Source organism: Halictus rubicundus, chromosome 2, assembly GCF_050948215.1.
Source record: "Halictus rubicundus isolate RS-2024b chromosome 2, iyHalRubi1_principal, whole genome shotgun sequence".
Classification (NCBI taxonomy): domain Eukaryota; kingdom Metazoa; phylum Arthropoda; class Insecta; order Hymenoptera; family Halictidae; genus Halictus; species Halictus rubicundus.
Genome location: NC_135150.1, coordinates 10,115,238 through 10,123,087, shown reverse-complemented (window position 1 = coordinate 10,123,087; position 7,850 = coordinate 10,115,238). Strand labels below are relative to the sequence as shown.

Below are 7,850 nucleotides of genomic sequence, written 5' to 3'. Positions count from 1 at the left end.
TGCCACATTATTTTCTCTTACATTAATTGTTTTTTACAAATGCATAAAATATACAGTCTTAGCTATCATATTAATTAATTTTGACTTTAGATAAACTGGGAAGCAGATACCAATGAAGAAATTACGCTAGTGATTATTTTAATGGGTCGCAGATAAAAATTGTATTTACGTGCAAACCGAGATTGAAAAATTGGAGCAACTTAACACAAGTATGATAAAAACTCGAGTTTAAACTTAACGCGTTCGTTACGCTTTACTGTTTAACAAAGAAAATATAAAAATATCGATATTTTTCACGAAAAAAAGAAAGAAAAAGAAAAGAAATTGCTCCGTTAATAAAACGAAATATCCCTGTCGAACATGGGGCCTAGGCGACCCAAAGATCAGAATGGAGAAGATTTTTCTATTGGTTCTTCGGATCTTTCGGAGTCGACACACTCGCGAGAGTATGATCTTATGTATTATTTTCGTCGGACGAAATATCCTGGTTGTCGAACCTGTTTGCCTCTACCTGTTCGGTCTTCTCTTCGAACAGTGTGAACAATCCCTAAAGGTATGCATACCGGTGCTGTGAATATGTTTCTCACGAGAAATGTGAGTAAGCGATAGCGTTAGTCAGCGGTCTTTGCTACACAATAAACTACAGTCCTGGAAATGTCACGTATGATAGTAGATACGCGTCTGATTGTAGCTAGATACGGATAGAGTCGGATACTCGAACGCAATGAAATCGGTAGTTGCAATTGCAACGATTAATTTTGCACCATTACACTTATCACAACTGTTCTACGCTTCTTAGCCGTTTTGAGCACTCGTCGCTTCAGTAAGCGCCGATCATTTAATACGTTTCTAAGCACGATTGGTAGACTGCGGATGTTCATGCAATTTTCTATTTTTGTAGACAAATTTTAAGAAAGTGGAATTACATGAAATCTTGTTTTCAGTGAGAATAGCCATTGCAGATCCAAGATACATTAATATTGTACTAAATTGTATAAAATTTTACGACCGGATTTTTTGAACATTTTTATAAGCCACAAATGCATAAAGCGATCGAATGATTAGTAATGCTAAACTCCGGATTTTAAGAATTTATAACAAAAGTGAGTAGCTGCAATTTAAAACAGTGGAAAGGTAAAAAGACTTTAAGGTTATGAATATATTATTTTCATTATATTAAAATTATCAGTGAATGATTCTTTCTACTTAACTCGTGTGTCTTGCAAGCGATGCAGAAAGCTATTATTTTGCATAAAGATCCGGAGACTAATGATTGTATATAGCTAGAATTTTATATTTATTGATATCTTGCAAATAGACGTTGATGCTCTGTCAGAGTAACCGAAACATTTCAAGGAAAATTATTCGCTTTCACCAACTTCTTAGCTAATTATACATAAGATAGTTATTATTAGTTCACGGTTAGTCTATATCAATTATATCGAATACTTTACTATTCTATTTTTATTTGCTAAACAACATAAGAAAGAGTATTTTTATTTTGTATTCAATTCAAATGAATTATTTCTAAATAATGTTTTATTTAAAATACTTCACTCAAATAAAATAACAAATCAATTTACATAAAACGTCGAATCGAATCGTATTTTTGTGGAAAAGTATTTGAACAAATAAGAAATAAAATGAAAAATTATTTCAAATAAATTCCGAATAACGAAATTGTAATCTGAAAGAAAACTATTCGCCTTAACTATTGTTTTTCAAATTGTTGATTTGGATAATGCAATTGTTTCAGGTTATAACTCCGTCAACAGTGCAGTTACAGAAAAATGTCAAAGGGCAAGACGAATGATACAAAAAGTACTACATTCGTAGAACTACGTTTTTTTTTTAGAAGTGCATTAATTTTTTTAATGGAGATGAGTATTTCTTTTTATATAGGGGCACAATGGTAAAAAAATTATTAGTTATAGTGATGTTTAAAAAGCCTTTATTGAAAAAGATGCTCAAACGCTTCTCCATTGTACGGTGCACAACTGATTGTGAGTTAAGGTGATCTCTGGTTATTATTGTTGCACAATGATTTTGATGACAATACACATGAATACCGATTTAGGCAATTGGTATGAAGCGTTTACCACATCTCGTTAACTAATCATTTTTTAACCATTCTACCTCAATGCTTTTTTTCGTCGAATGATGCGAGAGATACAACTATATTAAGAAATATGCATCTCCGATAAAAAAAAATGCAATTGCTGAGTTCGCATATATCATTGAATTTCTAAAAAAATATATGGTCCTATAGATGTAGAAACCATTCATCTTTCTCCTTTGACACTCTTCTGTAACTCAACTGGTAACGGAATTATAACCTGAAGCAATTTCATGGACCCCTCTGTATAGTAATTACTAATTGATCATCATCGCAGCTGATAAATAATATTTTTTATTGATTTGTCTTTTGTCATGTGTATTGCAAGAAAGCAAATATGCTACAGGTAGCAAAGCATCTTGTCTACAACGTCAGAAGAACGGCATTGAATTACAAGATATCGCGTCTTCAATGTCCGAGATATCTTATCCGTTGCGATAGAGGAAATTAAAGTAAATCAGAACTAGCGTTTATCAACTTTTAAAAAACGAGTTAAAACCCGGTTCTAGATACTACGATTAATGTCTAAAAATTAATTAATTATTTCACTAAAAACATTTTTCTTCATTTATTTGCAGTTCCATACACGTGAAATAAATGGAACATTTTTCAAGTATCAATATTTTTTACTGTTTTAATCATATTTTGTTGTTTTCTTTTGTAAAAATTTGAAAATCGTTTAACCAGTTTTGTGAAAGTACTGAAATTCGAAAATCTGTTTTTCCAAAAGTCGAATTTTGGATAAACATTAATTACAACCATTACGAACAAGATAAGACTAATGTAATATAACAATCTCTTTTTTAATGCTTATTTGAAGGGATCCTAACATGATATTAAATAACCAAACATATATTAAGTAAACTTTCAAATTAAACATTGTTGAATATGCATGACCAATAATTGAATAATAAAATGACTTGTTTTTCTGCAGAATTTTCCACAAAATCATTCTATTGATGTTACAATTATGTAGTTGAATACCGATTTAGGAAAGGTTATTATTTTTATTGGAACTTTAAATTGTTGCAAGGAAGTGCGAAAAAATAGTATATTTGAAATGATTTTCTAAAGTTACAATTAGGTATTAAAATGATTATTATTATTGATTGTTTAATTTATTCTTTGAATATATGTATACGTTCATAATTGTCACATTTTTAAAAAGAATATCTGATATTATAAATTTGTTATGCGTCTCAAAAAATGTTCAATCACGTACATAAACTGCAAATCTATATGTTAAAAAATGTATTTGTAAATATCAAATTAATGTCTTCAATTTATACCGTGGAAAAAATGGGATTGAACCATAACCATATGATGTTCGACATAGTTTTATGAAAATTATCATAAAAAATGTTAAGAACATTTCGGTCAAGACAATATTACATAATTGATCTTATTTGCTAAGTCCAATTGGTGCCAATTATAACTACGCTGTCTTCTGATCCATGAAACGCATTCCGCACTTTTATCATCTATAGAATTCTATCTATTCTATCAATCTTTCCAATTTATAAATTGAGTCTTTATTATCTTTTTTTACTACACTGATGCACGTTTTCTGATAATTAAAATTCTACTATGTGCTTATTTATTACTTTTTCTTTTTATTAAACGACATTCAATATTAGTATAAATTATAATATTTTATAAAATGCGATCTGTGTTTTCTTCGCAAAATAAAAAGTTTAATGCTTCAATAATGTCAGTTTTCGAACTTGAATATATTCAATTCATATATTTATTCTCAATTTTACCTATATTGATTTAATAAAAGAAAATTGAACATTGAAATTGATACGTTGACTTAATTAGTGCAAACATACATGTTGTACTAACGGTATGCTTTTCAACACTACGATTATCGTACAGATCAAGATTTCAGACATTTCCGACATTTCAGATTTTTTAATTTACTGTTATTCGGAATCATGACGATTTTTCAAGGAAAATTACAATTACTTTGTCCAAACAAGACATCTAGACATTATTTTAGTCATATAAAATAATATTACTTTTTATTCGACGGTAAAGAAATAAAATTTTTGTTTAAAAATTATTGTAAAACTGAATGAAATTTTATAAAAAATTAGTAGAAAAATTACTTAACCAGTTAACCGCGTTCGACGTGTATGCACGCAAATCCAAAGGTCAATTGCGGCGTGGTTGACGTGTATACTCGTCGTATCAAATAAAAAACTCCCATTTACTATAAAAACTGGAAATTTCAATAAGATGTAATAAAAATATCATTTGGTGATACGTTTCCATTATATTACCAATAAAATTGCTATGTATTCTTTTATAATTTGATTATTCTCTTTGGTATATTGGATATTACAATATATTACTTTTTACAAACTAAGTTGATTATTTCTTACCTAGCTTTGAAAAATACCATACTGAAATCAACTGAATTTCTTAAAATTATTTTGTTCTTTAATTTTTCTTGTTGATGTATTTTATTTTTTTTTACAATTTTTAAGATTTTAATAACAATAACCTTTTCAACAATGAATTGTTAATTTTTTATTGAATAACAATGTAATCTTTTCTCATTTTACTTTACTTTTTTCGCAAAATTTATAATAGGAGCATTTGCCTAGCGTTCGACGTGTATACTCGTCACTGCTTGATTTTAATTCCGCGAAATGTAAGTTTCGCAGTTAATTGGTTAAATTAGAATTTAATTTTAGAGAGAAGTTTTTATCGAAAGTAACAAATTTAAAAAATCAAACCTAGGGTTAGTAGGAAATGAGTATAAGCCACTATTTTTGTAATATATCAGGCGAGTTAACAATTATTGTCAATTTTTGCGGTCAGAATGACGTACAAACAATAATATTATTCAAAGAATTGGAAAATTTTAGGAAAAAATTGTTCACGATCCTGCCAGGATTCGAACCTGGAATCTTCTGATCCGTAGTCAGACGCGTTATCCGTTGCGCCACAGGACCGAACTAGGGGTAATATTTTCTAGCACTCTGAGAAGGTTATAGTTACAGTTTGATGCTGTTGCATCTACAATTACAATTTTTAACAGAGAAGTCAACATTGCAAAAAATTAACATTGTAAATCTGACTTTTTTTCGCAGATGAAGATACTGTAGAATGATTTTTTAGCGAACATTAAGTTAGCATTAGCAAACATTATCGAACATTATTACTTCCATATTTTTTTGTATTATAGAATATTACGATCTGATGGAGTTGTATACCATTACCAGCATGGCACCTAGCGGTAAAAAGTGACTGAATTATAAAAAGAAAAAGTTGTTGTATTAACTTAAACAAAAATTTTTTTTGATATTTTAATTTGCTGAATTTTTATAAATGTTTAAAGTTGATTTTTCTCAGCGAAAAAGTTATCATTTTCTCATTTCTCACATTTATTAAAAAATCGTACGCTAGATTGAAGATAATCTATTTTTTTTTAAGTTAATACAACAATGCTTTATTTTTTATATTCCAGTCACTTTTACTGCTGGGTGCAAGCTACCAACGTTTTGCTGGACATAGAGGTAGATAATTTTCTACAACTCCACCATTTTGTAATTTTATCTAATAAAAAAATATATGAAAATAAAGCTAAAATGTTGCTTAATATTCCCTAGAAAAATTTTTCTTTTACAGTACCTTTACATGCCAAAAAAAATGTTAGATTTACTCCATTTCATTAAGTTCACAAGGTTACAATGGTTACATACACCTTTAAAAGACGATGCACTTTCGAAACAGTGATCAGTAGGTCTATGTTACGGGTCGGGTGAGAATACCGTATAGTTTTTCTAAGCAAGTTTTATGTCAAACGAATAATGAATTCTTCTAACACTGTATTTATTTGTTTTTTTTTGTTCATTTTTTAGAATCTCTTCATTTTACACTTACACGTGAAAATTTTTGATATCATTTAAATTAAGGTTATGTTAAAAATGCTATAACTTTTTTGGTACAAATAGGTACATCAAATTTATTTAAATATCGATTTCTATAAACACTGCTGTCATAATTAAACTAAAATCTAGCTGCGTCAGCCTGCGTCTCTAACCGTGGGACTTTTTTTTGTTTTAGAAAATAGTTTCGCAGTAAGTAGGACAGAGTTGTATATGAAATTACGAGAAGATACAATGCAAGCACGTTCAGCAACATCTCGTGATAAACTCATGACCTTCATGAAAAACTTTAATATAGAAAATATGTCTGAGTTTCACGAAAAAGAATTTTCAAGAGCAATTCTCAACATTGTTTTCATTTCATAAATGTTTATGTACATCTAACTAGAAACAATTTTAATTTTGAATATTTGATTTTAACTATTGTTTGCATTTTATAAATATTCGTAAATATTTAATTAATAAATATTGTTTATGAATTGTTTTTACTTAATTTTTCAACTAAACTTTGTAAACTATAATTGCCAAATCACGAACTAAAATCTTCGTGTACTCTTAAAAACGTTTGTTTTTACATATTATAAAGCCTATGATCAGAAGCCTGTTTATTCATTAATTCAATAATTGTTAACAAACTGTATAAATATGTAAAAAAAACATCTACGTAAACAAAATTTTGTGTGATGAACTTTCAGAGCTCCGTTGTTAATAATTACTTTCATCTGGAATTCTTAAATATAAACTTTCATTGGTTTTATTAACAATAACTCTGTAATTACACAGTTCCGCGGATGTGTTCATGTAACATCAGTTGTTTAAACTTATGTTTTAAATCACTTGGAAAATTTTCGATTTTATAGGGTAACTCCGCCTATAAGGGTAGTTTTTTTATATTAACAAAAAAATAATCCCAGATTCGGATTCTACGAATTGAAAATGTCCCAAAACGGGTAATGAGTAACATTTTGGGCATTACTTGCATTAAAAATCATTTATAAAGAATATTTCAGTAACTATTGGTTTTTCACCATGCATACCCTTATACTTTTTTAATCAAGGTTTAATTCTCTCTTCAACCGCAAGACTAAGAACCCTTCACCATAGAGAAATTCAAGGTGACTTTCATATCTCGATAGAAAAGCGAAATACAAAAAACTAATTATTAAAAATGCTATTCTTGAAACTATACAACTTTCGTTTCACAGATTTTTTCATGTACCAAATAGTTCACAAGTGATTTAGGTTTCATGCTTAGCTGAATCGCCCTGTATATCGTATAAAACGGTACTATTAATTTGTTTATTTACTCAAAGGACAGACTCAGCTAATAATGGAAACGAAAACTAGCTTCGGTCGGTGCTGCTCCCCTCAACACTGTCCAACAAATGGTAACTTTCTTGCGTTTCAGTTACCCATAGGCTATTGTTGTAGTTTACACGATACATAGTTGTTGTTGTATCTTTTTTCAGCTTTCTAGAAATACAATATAAGAAATTTTCATCAACAAAATTTTCAAGTTCAAAAATATTTTTTGCTTTCCCCGTAAGAGATTGCAAATCATCCCAAATACAATTTCATCGCATTATAAACATTTAAATATATTTAAACATTTTTCAATTTATTTTGATGAATAAGGTATTGAAGTAAAATTTAATTGTACACGTAATAGAGCACACCATCTTCTTCCAAAAATCGTAAAAGTAGACGAATAACTAGAGTGCGCAATTTTATGCAAAATAAATATTTTGTACCTCAACTGTAAGAAGTGGCAATTGTATTAAAATGAATTTTTTCTTTTAATAGTGTCAATGAGTAACATAGTGTAACGATATTCC

The 7,850-nt window shown here is 28.9% G+C and overlaps 1 non-coding gene across 1 annotated transcript; it reads right to left on the bottom strand.

Annotated features, from left to right (window-relative positions):
• Nucleotides 1–5,006: 5,006 nt before the first annotated feature.
• Nucleotides 5,007–5,079, bottom strand: Trnar-acg (transfer RNA arginine (anticodon ACG)). The gene has a single exon. It is a non-coding gene; the product is annotated as a tRNA-Arg (tRNA).
• Nucleotides 5,080–7,850: the final 2,771 nt, after the last annotated feature.